The following is a 21,178-nucleotide window of genomic DNA, read 5'->3' on the forward strand; positions in this document are numbered from 1 at the left end:
TTTTCCTTGGTTAAGAGGACAAGATGTTAAAATGTTATAATGCTGTTCAGGGGTAAGTAGACATTTAGGTTATGATATGGATAAAAAGAAAAAAAAAAAAAAACTAGGCTACAAGCTTCAAGCAATGAGATAAGTGGGATTTGAGCCATCTTTCTTCATGGCAGTGATGTTAAGCCATGTTGTTGTGGACATAAAACTTCAGGACAGAAAGCTGGAAGTTGAGACCCCACAAGTGCTCCAAAAAATATAAAAACTTATGTTACACATCATTTTAATAATTTCTGACCTACCCACGCTACATGATGTGGCTCCTTTGAAACAGACCGAAATATTTTACTAAATACTGGATGAATTCCCATGAAAATTTGCACAGACATTTATGTTTCCGACAGGATAAGTTGTAATAACTTCGGTAATACCCTGACCTTTTGAGTGGCGCCATCATCAGATCAAATTTCCAGTAGGACTAATACTTCATTTGTCATTTGGCTCTAAACCAATTACATTCCCACCAGCCTCAGGTTTACTTTGATTAGTGCTAATATTAGCATATGCGAAGCAAATGTTAGCATACTTACAAGCTAAGCCAAGATGGTGGCTACGGTAAACGACTGCTAAATATTAGCATTTTGTCACATTTTAAGAAGTTTGCATTTTTCTTTAAAAGCAGCCTGTGCCCACTAGATAACAGATAAAAAAAAAAAAAAAATGTTATAAAGCGCCTGGAGCAAAGAGCTTCTCAGAAAAACCAATGTTGAAGCTAACCCTAGCAGAACAGGTCTAGCTCGAGATTCAGTCCTCTGACAATGATCGAATAAAGTGATTCTACATCAGCGGTGTCAGGTATGGGAATATCTGCTCTTTATGTAATGTTTTTCATAACTGCATTTCCAGTGAGGGGATGTTAATTCCTCCCTGGCTCTCTCTTTCCCTTTGACCATTCCCTCTTCATTCAGGGGAGAGAGACTTTGTCTCACATCATAAAACAATATTTCCACCATCTACAGTTATTCCCTAAATAGATCTTACATACTGACGCTGTGAACGTTCCATGGACTCAACCCATCTAACAGATGTCCGGCTGCTTCAGTAAAGTGACCAAAGCAGCAGTGTTGGAAGAGAGGGGGTGTAGGGCTCATTTTAATGGAACCAGGGCAAGTCTCTTGGGATGTCTTTGTCACTTTCCCTGGCAGTCTGACCCTCCAAACACAAAGCGGCAACTTCCCATGACCAAAAGTGGTTTGCATTCATATTTGGGTTTTTTTGTGAATATATAAAATGCTAAGATACAGTGGAAACTACCGATGAACATTTATGGGCTCCTTTGCCGGGGTTGAGGTGCTACCTTAAAGCCCTGAAATGTTTAGATATCTAGATATTCTTAAATATTGATGACTAAAATTACAACAATTAGAGTTTGGAGGGAAAAAACCTCCCCAGGTATTATTTACTCAAAGTTTACATCATATAGGGTGGATGCACAAATGAGAACTGCAAGTGATGAAGATGGTTGGATGATAAGTCGGTTGTGTGAAGATTGAAATACAGTGACAATATAAGGCCATATACATTACATTTTGGTTTGATTGCAGTGAAAAACAGTCTTTGGCTGATGTGAGGTTTGTATATTTGTTTTCAGGCATCTCATTATTAGAACTTCAAGTTTCAAGCTTTCAGGTTCAGTCAGGTTCAAGTTTTATGTTACATCGGTCTCAAATCTGGACCTCAAAATGCAGTTTTCAAGTATTGGCCCAGTGAGCCCAAATGGTCCAAGACATACTAACGTGATATGCTGGTATACAGTGGAAGTACAGTACGCATCTTTATAATCCCAAGACAAGAAGCTGCAGGCTACATAAAGCCTACAGCATAAATCAATTTTGAATTCAAGAAATATTTTACTTGACTTGATATAGTATTGGTTTGTGTTTGTACTTTTAAAGTTAATAAAAAAAAAAAATCCAACTTAACTATGTTGTTTCATCACTGGAGCAGAAATAAATAACCTGGGGACAACAAAAGTATTTAAATCAAAATGAAAAGCACTAGGAGGACCGCAGGCGGTGGGAATCAGGAGTAATATCCACAGGCTAACAGGCTAACAAGCACTGAGTCTACTGTCTCACTGTGGTACATAAACATATCTGGCAAGTCCCGAAGCACCCAAGCAGGGGCTGGCATCAGTCAAGTCAAATCAAGTATATAGGTTTATAGGGGTTTGAATGCATTTGTAGTACTGAATGTTCTAAGCAACGAGCACATACAGCCACAGCAAGCTGAGGCAAAGACTTAAAAGCAAACAATATTTAATGTAATGCTTCCATTTATATGGCTGGCAGTTAGTTTGGTAACATATAAAAGGACTTTTGAGTGCCAGCATATACCATTGCAGATCCTGTACGTGGATATTGAGGTGAACATTATTTACAAGTTTGAAATTCATAATTAATATAACTTTGAAATGGCAAAGCAAAAACAGATCTCTCAATAGAAATCATCAAAACTGTTCAAATCTTAGAGAAAAATATTGTGTTCATGTAAGATCCCATCTCTTACAGTAAGGAGCTGATGTTTTCTCTATCAGCAATCTATTAACTGTCCAACTATGCTTCAAGACATGGGGTGTGACACATGAAAACATTTGTATAACACTTAATTCCTCAGGTGTCAGTCTGATCATGACACTATAAAGCAGCTGTTCAGATCTCTGTCCTCTGGATCTCACCCATGTTAGATTAACTTCAGCCCCAGTCAGGTGGGTGACAGATTGCCTGGGAATCACTGCTTTGTTTCCCAGTTAGTTCAGCAGGCTGAATAAATTACTGAGGCGCCTTTTGGTAATTAGACTTCATCTGCAGTGATTATATTCGACTAGGTAATCATAGGAAATTTGCATGGGAGTTATGGTTATGTTTTTTCCAATAGCCTGCAATCCAGCCAAGAGTCTAATTCAGCAACAATATCTGATGGGAGGTGCCAACTTAATAACTCAAGTCACACATGTGCCTGGTTATCGCATAAGGACTCAGTCAGGTTTAACAGTACGGTTACATCAGATCCTGCACATTAATAAAAGGCGTCAGGGGCTTTACAAGCATTGTCCTCCTCGTCACAGTGACAATGCCATCTGCATCCACATCCTTCCACTGCTCCTGATGGATTTCCAAACCCACAGATGTTGTTTCACAGCAAAAATGTAAATTTTTTACTTGTCTTATGTGGCAATTATCTGCATAGAGAGTCTGTGATATTATCAGAGAGAAGCAGATGTGAGAGTTTAATCACAGCCAGTCAGCCTCTCCCTCCTTCTGCTCATAACATCCTCCCTGCGGCTACAACAGCTCGGGCTCGCCTCAACACAGCCAGATAGTCCTGCATTTAAAATGTGATGAGGATATAAGGTTGCAGCCATCTCAGAAAAAAAGAAAAGTTGAACCCCAGAACCTCCTTGCTACCCTGACGGCCCAAACTCTTTTCTCTAGCTACCCCACATGAACAATCACTCAGCACAGGTGGGCCGTCTGCTGTTCCACATAGACAAGAGCAGCAGTGGAGCGACATGAACATCATGGCAAGCTGCCACCGTCCGGGCCTGAAGCCAAGACCTTCCACCCTTCCCTCTCGTCTCCTACGCTCTGAACCCTCTGTATTCATCTCTCCCACAGGTCCCTCGGGGCCTGCCCAGCCCACAGCGGAGGGATTTTTATCATGCTTTCGGTAAAGGGAGTTCTACTTCGCAGAGATATTGGTAATTCAAAGAGACCAGCTGCCATTCCAGGTTATCTCACAACGACAGTATCTGTGATACAGCATGGTGGGATAATTTGAGGTTAGCAGCAAAATTAAAGTGAATTAGAGTTAAAGCTTTGTTTTTTGGCCCAGCTGTGGTTGATGTGGCCAAAACATATAGATACATTAACAAAGACAGCCTCTTTGTTTGCAAATCTGCAGGCCTTCCTGGAGGAATTTATCTGGTCACTTGAAACAGGGAAAAAAAGGGGGAGATAAAAGTAAAAGTGACATTGTAAAAACATTAGAAAAAGGATGCTTTTGAAGCTCTGCCTGAAGTTACATGCCATTCTTGCCAGAAGTTCATGTTGCACTCCTCTATTTGACCTTCCTGTCTGCCCTTTCTGCAATATCTAAAGCAAAGAGAAGCACATGTGAACAGCCTATTCTCACTTTTGAAAATGTGATTTTGTGCATTTACTGATGTCAGATCTGTTACATAATGCTCAGCCACACCCTTCAGAAGGCCAGGAAGCAGCTGTTAAACTGATCACATGGAACAGTAGGTTCCTCATTATCATGACTGTTCCAAATCTTGTCACCCTTTCCTGTTTTTCTGATCTTTCCTGCAAGTCTCTCCCCTGAGCATACTTAAAATCAGATTGCATATCTACAGGATATATAGGAGGGTTATTGAACGTCAGGATCATAGATGAATGGTGGTAAGAATAAAAGAACTCAGAATTAATATGGAAAATTTAGTGGCCTCTGTTGCCATGTTTTTAAAAAGGAAAACTGGCAGTCCATTCAGCTTTTGGTGGGTTTTTTTTTTTTTTCTAATTCCGTGAAGCCAGTTGGAAAGCTGAGACAGTGCTGAAGCAAAGGAGAGACAGGACAGAAAGTTCGGGTGGGATCCAATCCAGGGGTTGTAGGTGGGCCGCTGCACACAGATCCGTTAGTGCGTCATCTTTTTATGAATTGTTCATTGAAAAGAGCGGGGGCTGAGCAATAGGGAAGAATTACCTCTGACTTTAATGTTTTTGTTTAATGTCACTGCTTTCATCAAGACAACTGCAAGCTCTAAAAATCCTACCGGCTCAGCAATTGTGCACCAGCAGCTGAAAAGCCTCACATCTCCCTTTGGAGTTGATGGAAACCAAAACCCAGAGTGAATATTGGACTGACATTCATTAAGGGGACACGAACAGAACTCCATATTAACTCTAATGTTGCTCCATGGCAACAGTTTACTGACACACTTGCACATGTGAAAAAAATTACTGAATATGATGCAATTGCAATAAACAGTTTGAACCCTGATCCACAAGAATACCAGAAGATGACTTTTAACCTTTAAAAACTGACAGAAAACTGTCCATTCAGTGAGAAGGACGTCCATTGAGTAATCCTGAAGTATGCATGATTGAATGTCTGTGAATGTAACAGCAGCTATGAGTAACTCCATCTAATTCTTATCTTTAATTGAGCTCAGATTTTAAAACAATGACCTAATGCCAAGCCTGAAACCACTGTGCACACAAACATGCTCAGAAAATGGTTATCAGCTGCACCAGAGGGACAAGAAGACAAACATTTAGCTGTTAATGTGTTAAATTCACTTCTACTTTGTCTGGTAGCTCCTTGACTTTCTGTGTATTTCAAAATCTCAGTTTACGTGATCCGTCATTCATACAGTACAACGCCTGCATGTCAGTCAGTGAGGGCGTTTGTCTGCATCAAGGCGCACCCGCTGAGGTCACAGCAGCTTTCCTCATTGTCGAGTATCCGGTAAAGCCTCTGTTTACAAAGGACCTAGTGTGCACGCTGCCAGGCTGAGATGGAAAACAAGCGAGGAGGGGCACCGAGCTAAAGCGCTGCGAGGGGTTTGTAGTCACTTGTGGAGGAGGATGAGCGATGACTGGAATGTCAAAGAGAGGAGATGATAGGTACAGAGACAATAATGACACAGGACAAGAAAAAAAAAAACCTTACAAGGGTTGACAAACACACGACCTCGGCTCACATCTCTTGACACAGGAGTGGTATTGTTTTGAAACATTTTTCTGCCATGATTGCAGCCCTTACATTCGTGTTCTCTGGTTCCTGGAAATTTTTGGCTTTGACTGACATAGCTGGTTCTGTGGTTTGTTTGATCCAGTAGACAAACTTTGTAACAATTACTTTTTGCCGTTATCTTTGATCTTCTGAAGTTACTCCAGAGTGGATGGTGGGTTATAGGATTACTCATTGCTGTGAGTTTTCAGTCTTGTTTTTTGGATTTATAACGAAAGCTTGATACAGCACCGGCACTCAATCTTCCAGTGGCCACTCATATTACTGCTGCAAGCCCCCTTAAGCTGTATTATGACTTTTTGTAATATGAATACTCACAGAGCCAAGGAAAAAAAAATTAAAGACTATAGTGTCATCCTAATGTAAAATCTATGGGCAATGCTGGAAAGCTGAAAGAAGAATCAGCTGTTAGCTCCGGTGATCTGGTCAGACCTCCGGATTTTATGCTTATAATTTTCCAGAGGACAAAAACACTACACTACACTGCATGCACTTTTCATGATCCTGTGTGGCTGATCAATGACACTGATTAAATCCCGTACTGGCACAGTTTGTCACGAGGGAAGTTTGAATTCCTAACAGCAACAGCTGTGGTGGATGCCCATTCGTCTAACAATATGGAAAAGTAAACTCCAGGAACAAGAAATGCTGAATGAAAGATTGTATTGACTGAGAGAAGTTGGTGGAACAGAGACTTGTGACTATAGCTCGCTATGGGAAATTCCCAACCAGAGGATTGAAACCTAAGTGTGTCAGCTGTTTTATATTAAAAAAAAAAAAAAAAAAGGACAATTATGCAATAGAAGTATAGTTTTGGATTCTATTTCCTTGCACAAAACTGTGGAAAATTCTGATTTCCATTTAACTTTAAAAGTTACTGTTTTGCTTTTATTTTCTTTTTCCACATCTGCATCCTGCGCCAGGCTAAATGCAATACAAGACACTCGATGGAACATAAACCAGAGCAAATCTCCAAAAAAGTGGACATGGACGGCATCTCAGTCCTGCACACTTGTCCTGCAAAGACCCCAGCTGTTGCTCTGATATTATTTCACAGACTTCTTCAGCGGTCACAGAGTTTTCCCACATAGTGAAAGCCCACCACATAGACCCTCCAGAGCCTATCACTTGGGAAAACATTTTCTCTGCATTTGCCTTTTATTTGCCTGGCGAGGGAATTGAGGCCTGTTTGTGTTATGGGGAGGCGGTAGCCAAGGAGACACAGATTTCTCAGACGAGCAGCATTCCAGATTATTTCGAACATCTCTTACTTTTTGTATGACTTGGAGAGCCTCTTCAAAGTTAAAACATATCTACAGGCGGAAATTAGACTTTAAAAATATCAAATGCATCCTGCTCCACATCTAAAAGGGTCTGAAGAATCATACATCTTATAGAAATAACATGTTATTAGTGCTTGATTATTCACTGGTCTGTGGTTGGACAAGCTTGGTAGTGTTGCCAGAAATGTGGCTCAAAAATCCCCCTCCCACAAGAACCTTTATTTGATTTAGTCCAAGACGAAATTTATCAAGGAAAACCACTAAATTTTTATGATTACATCCAACTGGAAAGAAAGTGCTTTGCCCTAAAAAAAAAAAAAAAAAAAAACACTCTGCGGTGTTTAGGAAAATGTCTTTTAGAGATGAGCGTTGCTAATCAGTTCCCCTCAAATTGTCAGGTTATATATTTGTGTGTTTTATATCCTGTTATACTGTGTGTTGTAGCTGGGAAGCAGCATGACAATTTCAAGACTGCCAAGCTTTGAATTTCTCCACATGCTGTGGAGAAGTGTGGGGCTGTAGTAAAACAGCAAAAATAAAACTTAGTATATATTGAGGGTTTAGAGGGTGGTGTCTGTATTTTTAGTCTTAACAAAACCAAAATTACAAGGGAAAAAGGGGAAGGAATGGATTATCATACATATCATTACTAGCACTAACTAGCTCTATACTGAAATACAAGACCAATGCTGTTTCCTGTTTTATAAGTCTTCGACATGGCTCAGCAGCTCACGAGGATGCTGACACTTTGCCTGGAAATGCAGCTTCAGCCTCAGTCTTTTAGCATTAGCCATCGAGGGCAAACATAAGGCAGCTTTTTGCAGGCATCTTGATTTAAAAGAAGTTAACTGGAAATACAAGCTCAGCTGGAGAGCACGCTCTCAACCAACTCATGGAGCTGTAATTTTAATATTAGCTGGCAACCACTGATTGACTATTTTATTAATTGTATGCATTTTTATTATAAACTGAATATCTGCTGTGCAAGAATGGAAAGTAGGAGCAAGCGTATCAATCCCCATGCATCATTACTACTGATACCAAGTCTTGTTTTAAGTATCGATACTAGGGTCACATCGTGGGCGCATGAACACTCATCTTAGTGCTGGAACATTTGCATTGCTGTAATTAACAGTTATTGCAATCCTCTCCTTTCGTGACAAAAAAGTATCAATAGCAATATTGATATATGAACCTGGCCCCGATATTAAATGGTATCATGCCGAAACCAAATTTTGTGTTATCACCCATCCCTATTGGAAAGCTTGAACGTGTAGAAACCATAACTAATGTGAGCTGGGCTTAACAAACGGTGAATTGTGCTGTTTTCATGTTACAATATTTGTGCGCTTTATAAGCTGTTTTATTGTGTGTCATAAAAAGGATGAAACCTGCAATTTGCAAGTCTGACAGTGGCCAGTAAGTCCAATTCTCACTCGAAACTCTGGACAGGAAAGTGCCCCCCCCACCCCCCTTCCTCAACTATAACTAACAAGCCCTCAAGCAAGGCATTGTGTCACCAATTCCACCACTGCAGCACCTCAAGATAAAGAAAGAGCTCCCAGATGTAAGAATGTATGAATATGTCATGCATTTAAAAAAAAAAAAAAAAAGGAGCACAAAAAAAGGAGCACATTGGACAGTTAACAGTTGAAAACATCCCACAGTGGATCCATTTGCATGTTAAGCTTTGTCAGAATCCATTTACATCTCCACACACACTTCAAAAACACATCTTGGTATCTGGTGTTCTGCTCATTGCAACATCAAGATCCCTCACTGAGAGATAGCTCACACTACTGCCTTGCTGAGCTGCCAGTAGTGGACCACATCACACACGGCAGTTACAAAATCTACAGCACTGGTTTATCAAGATGGAGCCACAGGAGGGAATGGTTTCGCTGGTCTGCGTCCCACTAAAAGCTGCAGATCTGAGCCTTGATGACAACATAAACACAATCAGACAGAGTTTGTTGTAGACCTTTGAACATAAATCTATGATCCTTTTTCGAGTTACATTAAAACCCAACTATTACAGAAGACAGTAAAGGTGGCCAGCTGTCATATTTGTGGAAGTAAATCTAATCAGCAACAGCAAACAAAATACAGATTTAAGATTCTCTGAAGCTGTGCAGTTCTTTGGAATTACGGTTACATGAAAAACCCCCACATTAGGTGCACAGGGGTCAAAGAAACAAAGCTGAAGGTCACCCTTTTATGTAATGCAAATTTCTCCTTGCATTTGAGCCGTGCATACCTCCAACATTAGCCAGTTGTTTACAATCTTAATATTTCTCAGTTGCTGAACCAACTTTATGTAAAGACAGACAAACAGACATGTGCACCGAATGATCCATTGCTCTCTGACTGCAATTCAGTGTTCACTGGCATTCACCGAATCTGTCCAGAGGAAGGGCTAATTGACTTTCCAGCAGCACTGAGGCATAAATATCATGAGATCTGCTTTTTTTTCCCCACTCAATGAACTCTCCAGGTGCAGAGAGCATACCCTACTGTACAGTGGTTATTTTCCAAATACCAGAATTCAGTCATTTTACCACACTAATATTCTAAAAATGACACAAGGGAAAATGTGACAGAGCGGATAATAAGTGTGTTAGATAAGTCAAACATGAGAATTTAGAAAATCTACTAAGCATTCCTTCAGGGTGAAATTTGATTGTTTTCAGTCTCATTAACAGTTTTAGTAGTGGTTGTTTCTGCACGCACAGCTGGTCCATTAGTGAATATATTCATGCTGCTTCAGTTTTGTTTTGACTTAAGGTTATGAATATATCCATCCATCCTACTGAGTGTTCTCCTGTCACCGTTATGTAAACTGTATTTCCAAACTAAATAAAGCAGAACACTGTAACTTTTATCATCCAAATCACCTCAGTTATCGACCACAAAGTGAGCCTGGCTAAAATCTACAGCCCGTCATTGGTCACTGTTCCCGCTGCCTCTCTTTAACATGACTTACGAGGACAAGGAGAGCACAAGCATGTAATTTCGGGCACTTCGTGAATCATTAGCCTGGTGATTGATCTGAAGTGGGGTTTATGTGGCATTTACAGGATAAAAATAGCCGTTCAAAGCAATTGGGTCGATGATTGCTTGCAGTGTTCATGATTTAAGTGCAGTTTCAGCTGAGATTGAAGCCAGACCTGAAGCTTTTAAAAGAATCAAAAAAGAAAACCGCCATGTGATGAAAATTGCCTGTTTGGAGCGGTGGATGAGGCAAGCCGCATGGATTGGTGGGGTCCTGCAGGAGCGAGTTTCAGACCTGCTTTGGAGACCTAAGTGTGTGTGGTTATTCCTGTTTGCAGTGACGTAAACCATTACTTTCTGCAGTTGTCACTTGCCCCTGAGAAAATCAACTAGTTGCACATTTAGTCACTTATACTCGAGATAAAGACTGGACAAGCCACACAAACTCTTTCCTTTTCACCAACTTGCACAGACTTCAGTATTTTACTGTCAGACCCTTACGATGAGTAAGTACTGTACACCAGACAACACAGGGAATGATTGGTCATTGAAGAATGGAGTTCTGACAGTAGACAACCCCACAAATCCTGTGAGAACGACAATTGTTGGGTGTTCTTGTACCAAAAGAACATGGACAGAAACCAGCAGCTTGAATGGTTTACAGAAAATCAAATTCATGTTGTCAGGTCCAGACCAGCCTGTTCCACAAAAGTATCTGTAACTCAGTGCAATCTCTCATTTAGCATTTCTTGTATCTGTCTTTCTGGGGAAAAAAAGAAAGACAGGAAGGAAGGAAGTGGGTTCCTAGAGTTACTTTTCATATCCTGCTATAAGAAATTGAAGGTACGCAGGTATTTTGGTCATTATAATATATTTTCGTCTCCATCCATGAAACTCACCAACTGTTCTAATTTTCTAACTCTTCAAATTTTTAGCTGTTTTTTTTTTTATTTTGATTGAGGTTCTAACTTCTGAAAAGAAAACACAAAACAACAACAACAAAAAAAAAACAAAAAACAAAAACACAAATATTGGTAAAAAGTGCAGAGTTTGGGGGAGATCCTGGATGAGCAACTTCAGGTACAGCTGTTTATTTGCTCGTCTGTCTCCCTCTGGGGACACAACATCATTGGTCAACGCTGGCGGTCGCAAATATCAAACATGTTTACGAAAACAACGGCCAGCGACTGGATCTGAAGACTGAAGATTAATCCAGAATAATGAAAGCTCTTAACAAGCTGCAGTTAAACCTTAAACCTTGTGCTTTTCTACGGCCAGCAGAAGTGGGGTTCAAACAAGCACCCCAAAACACACATACAGCAAAACTGTTCAAGCTTGTTGAATAGTCAATAAAAATAAACATTTTAGACAAGCAAGTCTATACAAGTAAAGCAGCAGTGGCTTACAATATAAGCAGAGCTAAGTCACTAAACATCAAAAGGAGGTTTAAAGGCATTTAGATTGTTTACCATGTGGAGGTGAGTAACGCTTCAAAGATCACAGGATCAGAACAGTAATTGGACTCAATAAAAGTTAAAGTGATAATCTTTGAAAACAAGACGATATACCTTCACAAGCCACGTGCCATGTCCACATGATCAAGTCTGCTGATGTCCTGCAGCAGAGAAGAAAAAAAAACACTTCAAAAACATGAAGCTAAAACATTTCAAACTAAAATAAAACCCAACATACCTCTCTCTGGCCACTCATCTGTCCAGCAACCCCTGAGTTGACTGCCTGTGCTCTTCCCTGTAGACTGCACTAATTACAGGAGGACCTGCAGGTGATGTAGCTAGGCAGCAGCAGGGTTGTGTTCAAGAACCTCCAGTAGATCACAGCAGGCAAATAATTTACCCAAAATTGTCCCTTTTAAGGCCGAGAGCCAGTATAGCAAAGATCTTTCACAGTTGACAGAAAACACTGCTCACATGAGCTTTTATCAAAACCTACAACAAAAACCATGAAGACAGCAGCCTTTTAAACAGAAGCCTGATGTCCTCTTACAAATATTATTAAGAGGTTTTGGTCACCATGGCAGAAGTATCCAAAAGATTGGACTATTCTCCACAGAGTCTGGCCCTGAAGTCTGGTCCTGAATTCCAGCCTCGAAGGCCAATTTGGCACCATAACAGATCCTGGACGTAGAAATTGTGTTGCACACTGCAGATTTATGAGCCATCTTTTGTCCAAGTGGAGCCTGGTGATGTAGTGAACCCTGTTGCCATCTACTGTAAACTTTAAAAAGGCCAAGAAATAGAAAGGAAAGCAAGCTTGTAGCCGCTCAGTGGGAAATGCTTTTAGACTTGTGATTGTTCTGACTCTGTGCCAAGTCTACGATGAGGTGAGACGAGACCCACCGAGTTCCTAAAAACTGACAAATGAGTCCTAATCTAGCAGCTCCAAATCCCATGTTTGCGTTAATGTGTTGCCACTTATGTTCCAAAGGTATATTAAAATGTCTCTGCGCACCTTCTCTTACCTTTCATGGGCCCAGTGGTGCTGAAATAAAGCAGCGTGGGCTGGCATCACAGCCAAAACTTAGGCTCTAATGAGCAGAAATTTTAACACATTCAGAGTTTTGGAGGAACCAGAGGGGAAGCCATGAAATACTGAGAGACTGTCAACAGGTGCTAAATTATAGGGCCCTGGTCAAGAGATATTTGACACCTTTCAGTGAGAAGTGGTTTGATTTCCAATGAGGATGGAGGTTTTTGGAGGAACGCTGCTCTGGCTTCAGTGAATGGGAGACGCCTTTAGGACTGCAGAGAGGAGAAAGTTGATTTTCCGACTGTAGGCAGTAGAAGTAGTGGAGGCCAGCGAACAAAGAGGGGATTGTGTCCTTTGATCACATATTGAGATAGAGGAGGAAACTCAAAGTCAAACACAGTGCAAATATTTAATCAACAGTGCTGGACATATTTCTGCTGTTTTCTTATCCATTCATCATTCATCCATTCATGGAAGTAGAAAATCATATAGTGCTGAATTGCAATCAGAAAAGTAGGCAGAAAAAGAGAAAGAGAAAAAGGATAAAATAAATAAATGAAATAACAAAACATCAGAAGATAAAGCCATGTTAGGTGGGCAGTTTGCAGAATTCAGCAGGAAGCACTTAGAATCAGTGCTGCACAAACAGGAATACCACTGAAAGCCGTTAAAACATGTGGGTCTTACTCTGCTGTGCTTTAATTCAAAATAAAATCCTACCTTCGGTCCAGGCGCTGTTTTATATAAAGTAATTATCTGATTGTGGAAAATTGTCGTCATGTTTTTCAAAAAAAAAAAAAACAAAAAAAAAACCCCTCCCTAATTTGATCCAGCATGCCTTTCTGCTAGTTGCCATTCAGCTAATGAGTTCCAGCAAAGCTGCTTTTGACAGTCAATATGAGGCGATATTGTACAGATGTGGCTCTAAGAGAAAAGAAACAGGTTTGAGTTGTTGTTGATGTTGTTGTTGTTGTTGTTGTTGTTGTAGATACCTCAAACTGAGTGATGACCAGGTGATGTGTCTCGTGATAGTCGGGGATCTGTCACCACAGCATTGTCGCAGCTGAAGCATCGCAAACTGTTCCACGTTGACGCGAGCATGTTGACAAGGAGTCTCATCACCAGGAACTTCATGTCAGCGGGCAAATCATCAGACTGTGTGAGAGAGACCTGAACATGGAGCCACTGCTGCTGCAAACCAGGAAACACACTTGCATAGTTAAGTGTGAAATATGACGTTTCTCCCTCAGTCAGAAATTAAATTATGTGATGCAGGTTACAGTGCAATGAATAGGCATGTACATGCTACAAATCTTAAGGCACAGAATGGGACTCAGGGGGAAACTGTGAGGCTAACTACTGCACTGTCAAAACCAGATGTTGATGATATACAAAGACTCCTGGGTAAAATACATTTTCTGATGTATCCAAGCAGTAGGCTACTTGTTTTCAGCACACATCCAAATTTTAATTCAAGGATTTATGGCAGTTGATATTTCCTGTCAAGCTATTTTGCACTTTTCACTTTAATTTCATTCAGAGTCTGTATTTAGTCTAGATGTCCTGTTTATAAATTCTTCCTCTCCCACTTATTGCTGCTACTGTCTCACTTTCCAATTCATAAAGGCATAGATACAGTTTACAGAGATAAAGGTTGAAAATTTACCACTTGGAACTGTTAGTAATGTTTTCAATAACTGGCCCTTGATTTTGTACAGAGTTCAACAAAAGCAGGCTTCTCATTGCTAGCAGAATGTAGCCAGCTTGCTAATTAAGCTAATTAACGTTTGTGCTATGAGTTCGCTAACATCTGGTCTATGAGTTTTTTTAAACATAGTTATGGTTGCTAAGCTATGAGTGGACAACCGCTATTCATGAGAGTTATCTAGCAAATGGTCACTTTATCTGAAAAGGAAAAAAAAAATCATATGTTCAAAAATAACAATGAATTCTTGACCCCGCCCCAATAACACTTTACTTGAAATTCCCCTGGTTTATAACACACTATAATGCAGTTGTAAGATGATATGAGGACATTTTAAATGATAATAAGTGTACAGTAATGTCAACAATTACTTCTCCTATGAAGATTATAATATAGGTTATAATACACCAGCCTCCACCTATGGGTGCCCACAGTGGAGGTTATAGTTGTTGGCAAATACATAACACTTATCTACTTACACCTGCATAACAGTATATAGTGTAATAAACCATTTATTAAATAAATATAGTTAATATACTGCTTATGAATGTCAAAATAAAGTGTTACCATATTTACTCTTAAATGAATGGAGAGATGATTTTGAGAAGAAAATGTAATGTTTGCTCTTAACATCACAAGTAAGTAAGTTACAAGTGACTCAGGGTGAATTTTCTTTCATTTCTTTAAAAGGAAACGATCACATTGTATCCTCAGAAACATGCAGCCTCTTCATTTCCTGTTATTGAGGAACTCACTGTTGCTATAGCAGCGGACACAACCAGCCCAACAAACAATTACCAGTTGCCAAGGAAATTACAGCTTACCACAGTGTTTATTTGTTTGACCTTTCTTTTCCTACTAAATACTTGAGCTTCTGCCAGGCCCCAGCATTAAATGGGCTTTAATGACAATAGTTTACTGTAGCACAGTGTGTTTAAATGAATGTTTTGAATTCGTACTATCTGACTGGTTTTCATGGGATCCTTTTTACGAAAAACGTCTGCAGCCATGCTTTCCTCTTGATGATGCCCAATTTCCACCCCTGACATTTCCCACGAAGATTCAAATACTTGTCCTGGATTTACCCCAGCCAACAGTGTTTGCACATGCGTCGTGTAAGTGTGTGTGTGCATGTACATGAGTGTAATTGTTTTGACTGAGGGGCCACAACTGGAAGCCATCCAAGCTAAACATGGCATGGACTTGTCTTCCATCTCTGACTTCTTGCACAGAGGCACTGGAATATTTTGGTGACACTTTGCAACCATGGGAAGAAAAGGAAACTCAGAGAACACTGGGCATGCCACTGGGCACAAAACCATGACTGCGGGGTTGCTGGTTCAAATACGGGACATGCTCTCCTCCCTCTTTAGAACTGCAATGGCTGAACAAACAGAGGACTAAAAAGCACAGTGCAGTTACAATGTGCATGTTTAGTTTTCACCCTGAGAAAAGAAACCAGACCTGTACCAGATGTTCTGAAAAGCCTGGATCATTCATGGTGTAGCAGCAGAACAGAAATGTATTTAAACCTTATAATACTTAACAAACCAAAAGTCATATTTTATTTACAGCCACGCCTGTAAAGACACCGTTAAAATAGTTCACACAGGACAATGTACTGCTCCAAAAGAGCTGCATTGCAACAGTACCAACAAGTTGGAACGCTCAGAAAATCTTGACACCTGGATTTACTTGCTATCACAATATTTATTGCATTCACTTATCTCTTCCAAGCAGCATCATGCAAAAAGCTAAGCGGGTCTGTTTGCACATCCCATTGGCTGCACAAGTAGTGGTGAGCATGTTCAAACAAGCTGAGAATAACTGAGCAGAAGGTGAACAACATGGTGAAAGAGAGACAACACCTACAAGATGATGTGATGCAATGTAAATGACTCTGCTAACATGACAGGACAGCCAACTGAGTGACGGTGATGTTCAGGGCGACAGAGGGAAATCTTCATGAAAGCGTACAGTGTTGTGGTATGGACTATGTTACATATGCAGTTTGTTACATGTATGTTATATCCTGTGAAAAAGCAGGACATGGGGAAGAAACACAACACAACGTAACTTACATCACCTTGGCATGGATCATCAAGTCTCTCTGATTACAAACGTATCATTAAAGTCTTGACTGACAACAAAGTTGCTTACAACGCAGGACCAATCAAGACTTTCACCTCCCGACAAGGAGTCAATCCACAGACGATTAATCACCCACGGCAACCACAACAAAGCACAGATGCTCCAGTGTTTGACTAAGATCTCAGGAAACTTATGTGGAGGGTGATGTAATGGGAGCATCAAAGGCGAGCGGAGATAAAGAGTGCAGACGCCGACCCTGGAAAAACCTGGGTGTCTGAGAGAGAAAAGAAAGAGACAGCGTGTGAATCTGTGTGACTCAAATCTTTCAGCAAAAAGAAGTTTGTCACTTCAAACAATGCCTTTTCACATATTGCAATCATGTGAGCCAAAGGATTGATTATAGCTACTTTAAGCAGTTTGTGAGTAAATGTACTTGGTTACTCTCGGTTTGGCTGTAGTACCATCTGCTGCAGATGTCTCAGCATTTTAATTTACATCCTTCTATGTGTTTTTTATCTGAATGTACAGTACTTGCATCCTGGATGCATTGAACTGAAATATTAAATTGAATACATCTATGTGTGCATCAGAATTTTGTAATTTTCTAAGCTTGTGAACCTGAAGCACCTCCCTCCATGACTCAGCCGCTCTGACAGCATTTGCTCCACTGAATGGACACAGTGTCCAGGCTGTGGTGCTTCCTGGCCTCATGTTCTTCCCAGCCTCATCTCCCTCCTCTGGGTCTCCATCTGACTGGGATCTGGCGGAGCGATGGCCGAAAACCCTGCTACGCCTTGTTTTTCTTCACTCCCTGATTTCCCTAAAAACAGATCATGTTTGCTTGTGTTGCGCTCTCTGCGGCCCCTGATCCATCATTGTGTATAATTACAGAAATTATACAAACCCAGAAAATATTTGGTACAATTCAAATAAGCAGGGCAAGGGGTTATTGTCAGATCCATAACAGGAAATGTGGTTTCAGTTTGTGGCTCTGCAAGTAATTTCTGACTTTCTTTCATTAATCTTCCAGTAAATTGAGAAGCCCATCTTATTTTCCTCTTAATTTCCTGATTAATGCATCAAATTTTAACATTCAGTTAAATGATTCTTGGGTGATAAACTACTTTCACTGAGAGAATATCTCCCTGCAGCAAATGTGAATGTAGCTGGCTGTGAATTCATGCTACAAAATTTAGGGGCCCGAAGGTAAAAATACTCTTTATTTGACAGTAGCTCACAGTAGCTGCTCTTACTGTAGCTCCTCTGTGTTTGCTGAATTGGAGCCAAGAGGTCACACTGAGCCCCGCTTTTGGTCAGGCATGTTTGAAACATATGAATTCAATGGTCAGAGGTCACCGCACAGTCTCCATGTGCTTCAGTGATGTGAATGGAACATAAAATACTAGTATGACTTTTCTCTCAGGGGAAAACACGAGTTAATCATTCATTCCAAATATTGGACGCCAAATCCAACCCATGTTTTCAGTCATAAAATTAATACGATTTTTAAACTGACTACAAGATTTGAGCGTGCAGCACTGTAGGCAGTTTTCAAAGGTTGTATTGTGATGGCTTTAAAGCTGAAAATCAATGCAAAGTATATGCAAAACACAAGCCTAGCATGCAAGCTAGAGATAAAAAAAAAAAAATTCTCTAGCACTGTGTCTGAAAATGGCTGAAGCCATAGTTTTGCTGATCAGTTCTGCCACCACAAGCAGCGAAAAACCGCAAAACCTCAAAATGCAGCTCCCATCTGTCTGTATGACTCAACAAATGTTTGTGCATATCCTCATACTGTTTCTCTGCTGTAGACTATGTACTCTGCACATTAATGCCATTGTGTATCTTGTATGGGGGTGGACACATTAAAGGGAGGTGTCTGGAGGTCCTCCACCAGGACATTCTGAGCATCAAACACTTCATTTCCTGCATTCTGCTGAAATTTTATACTAATTTGTGCCTTTTCTGTATAAATTAATGGTGGAAATGTTGGAAAAAAACACAAAATCCAGGCACCAGGTGATAATTGAAAATATAATGGAATATAATGTCGTAAGACTCTCAAATTAAAATGTCCCTTGCTGTGAATAAATCGCATGCTGCAGTTCTTTCGACTGTCTTTGAGCAGCTTCTACCCAGCTAATTAGCTAGCCAGCAAGCTTTTATGGGCAGGCAACATTATCCTAAGATTAGTTATCAAACAAGTAAAAAACAGCTCTAAAAGGAAACTCGAAAAAACATTACCTAATGGCTCACAGCTGATTTGATTTTGAAACTTTCTGGTTAAAAATATCTTAATATTGCAAACTGACTGAGATCACAACACTGAGTGTGTGTGTGTGTGTGTGTGTGTGTGTGTGTGTGCATCCACATTGTACCTGTACATTTTGCCACAAATGATTCAGTGGTTGTACAAGCTCACAAATCATGTTCATGTTTTGGGAGTGATGAAGGAAAAGATTAAAAGACCTGCCCCCATCTGATGTGTTGTTGTCTCTAAGAAAAATGTTATAGCGGTTTTTATTGAAGGGGGGGGGGGGGGGGGGGGGGGGGGGGGGGGGGTGATGCACTTCTAACTGAGGGGAGATTTGTCCTCTGCATCCCGTCTGAAATCTATGTCTGTGCTGTACTTGATTAGTGATGTAGAAAATGAAAGCCCCATGTTAGTCTTGTCTAATTTAAGGTAGGAGGGCTGATCACTGAGAGATGTAATTACAAGGCTGTAACAGAGACACACAAGAGGCACATCAACCTCAGAGGCTGGATGAGAGCCCAGTCGACCCCGAGGCAGAGTGCAAGCTGCTGAGGTACAACCTTCAGCTACCTGGGTGGCTGGAAGAGATCAGCGCTCCGATTAATCTGCAGAGCGGCAGAGCTTCTGCCTGCCATCCCTGATTTAATGGAAACCATCCCACAGAGAAAATTACAAGGCAAACCTCTCAGCCCAAGGACTTTGGAGATTACCCCTAATAACCAAACCCTGCAGGTAAATTTGTCATTGTCAAGACAAACAGAGCTGAAAAGAATTTGATGATACATCATTATCAAAATTAAAATTTGGTCATTTGAGTCATTCAACTTTCTCACAAGGTGCAAGCCCAATATCTCCGGGGCCGAGGACTGGACCACTCACGCTGCAAGTGTGGCTAATAAGGTAAGTTAGAGCAGTTGTCTCTCAGTCTTTGTTTGTGTAAACCACTTTTGCTAAAGCCAGGAGAGTAACCACATAATCCCTCCATGTTTCCTGCCCGACACCAGGTGTCATGTGGGGTGAATGATGTGTGTTTATTGTGGTGTAACTCTAATCCAACCAGTCAAAGGTTAATAGAGACAAGAAAAATGGAAAGTTACCTTTATCAAAGTGTCATCTTGATTAGCTCAAGCGGTGAACACCTGGAAAATGTCCCAATGAAGGGTAAAAAAAGTACCAAAGGTCTGTGTTAAAGTCACACCAGTTTTTTGTTTGGTTGCCATGGCGGTTTCATGAAAAGGATCCTCAAGGGGTTTACTATCTTTTAGGAATCACTCAGCTACGGCGGAAATCAGACATAAACACACTTTGCTCTGAAGGTGTGTCTGTATGTGCAGTATGTGAAGACACCACATAAAATAAGCATAACAACATAACAACCCCCTCATAAACACATGCAGTCCGTACACACACACACACACACACACACACACACACACACACACACACACACACACACACACACATACAGATGCCAACAACTTGTCAACCCTACATATCAGGTGTCAAATTGCCCCACAGTTGGGTGTGATCTGCTTGTGTTGTAATGATTACACCCAGGACTCTGAGCTTCAAGTCAAAACAAAGTCACACCGGAGAGACATCATGGTGCAATCACAAGCCAAACTGCGTGACCTCAGCTGTGCAGCTACTCGTCAGCTGTGTTAGGTCCAATACCACCAGGACATACTCCTAATGTGTTCATTTGAATTGACAAATAATAATAATAATAATAAATATATGAAGGGGGATATTGTTGAAACATTGTAAATATTTAGGTTGGTTTGATTAAGTTTGCATTGGACATTTCAATCTTTATCTGTTACTCTCAGCAGACTGTTTCATCGGGGTTCAAGGTTGAAGGGAGTATTTACTGTTATTCTCTCCATGTGCAGTAGACGTACTCAGTGTACAGGGGAATGAAATAAGAGCAGATACAATTTAAAAACAAAACAAAAAAACAATTACTTTGGCTAACTATCTCAACTGTTGCTTTTATCTATCAACCATTTATCCATCAATGTTAGATATTTTAACCATTTATGCATTATTTCTATCAACTCTTAATTACTTTTAACTATTTCAACTATTAATTACACTTATAGCTAACTAAGTCAACCATTATCTACCTTTAGCTATTTCAAACATTTGTTGCTTTAGCCAAATATTTCAGCCATTATTTATTGAATCACTTAGCTATTTCAACTTTTAGCTTTTAGCTTCTTTTAGCTTCTCCTTTAGCTAAGTATTTACTGTTCATTGATTATTAGCTATCAAAATTGTTTGTTACTTTTAGCCAAATATTTAAGCGGTTAATTCATTACTTAGATTCCATTACTTTTAGCTTTATCGCCACATATCTTTAGCCATCTATACATTCCAGCTAACCATCTAAACTAAACTATTTGAACTGCTAATTCGTTATCTGTAGTTAGTTATTCCAACCATTCATCTGTTACTTTTAATTAAATAATCAAAAAGTAATTGCTTTGTTTTCAAATTTGTTGAGCTAGCTGGTGTATCACTTCTTTCAGTGTTACTAAGTACTATAAATATACATACAGGTAT

At 40.2% G+C, this 21,178-nt stretch overlaps 1 long non-coding RNA gene across 1 annotated transcript; it reads right to left on the reverse strand.

The window, feature by feature from the left end:
- Positions 1-5,234: 5,234 nt before the first annotated feature.
- On the reverse strand, positions 5,235-11,917 carry LOC139632780 (uncharacterized). Its single transcript, XR_011693619.1, has 3 exons — positions 11,769-11,917; positions 11,645-11,691; positions 5,235-5,647 (listed from the first exon to the last, which is right to left on the reverse strand). It is a non-coding gene; the product is annotated as an uncharacterized lncRNA (long non-coding RNA).
- Between the last annotated feature and the right edge of the window lie 9,261 nt (positions 11,918-21,178).

Source organism: Trachinotus anak, unplaced genomic scaffold (genome assembly GCF_046630095.1).
Source record: "Trachinotus anak isolate AG129_WGS33_773 ecotype Australia unplaced genomic scaffold, CSIRO_AGI_Tana_v1 ptg000015l, whole genome shotgun sequence".
In the NCBI taxonomy this organism is placed as follows: Eukaryota; Metazoa; Chordata; class Actinopteri; order Carangiformes; family Carangidae; genus Trachinotus; species Trachinotus anak.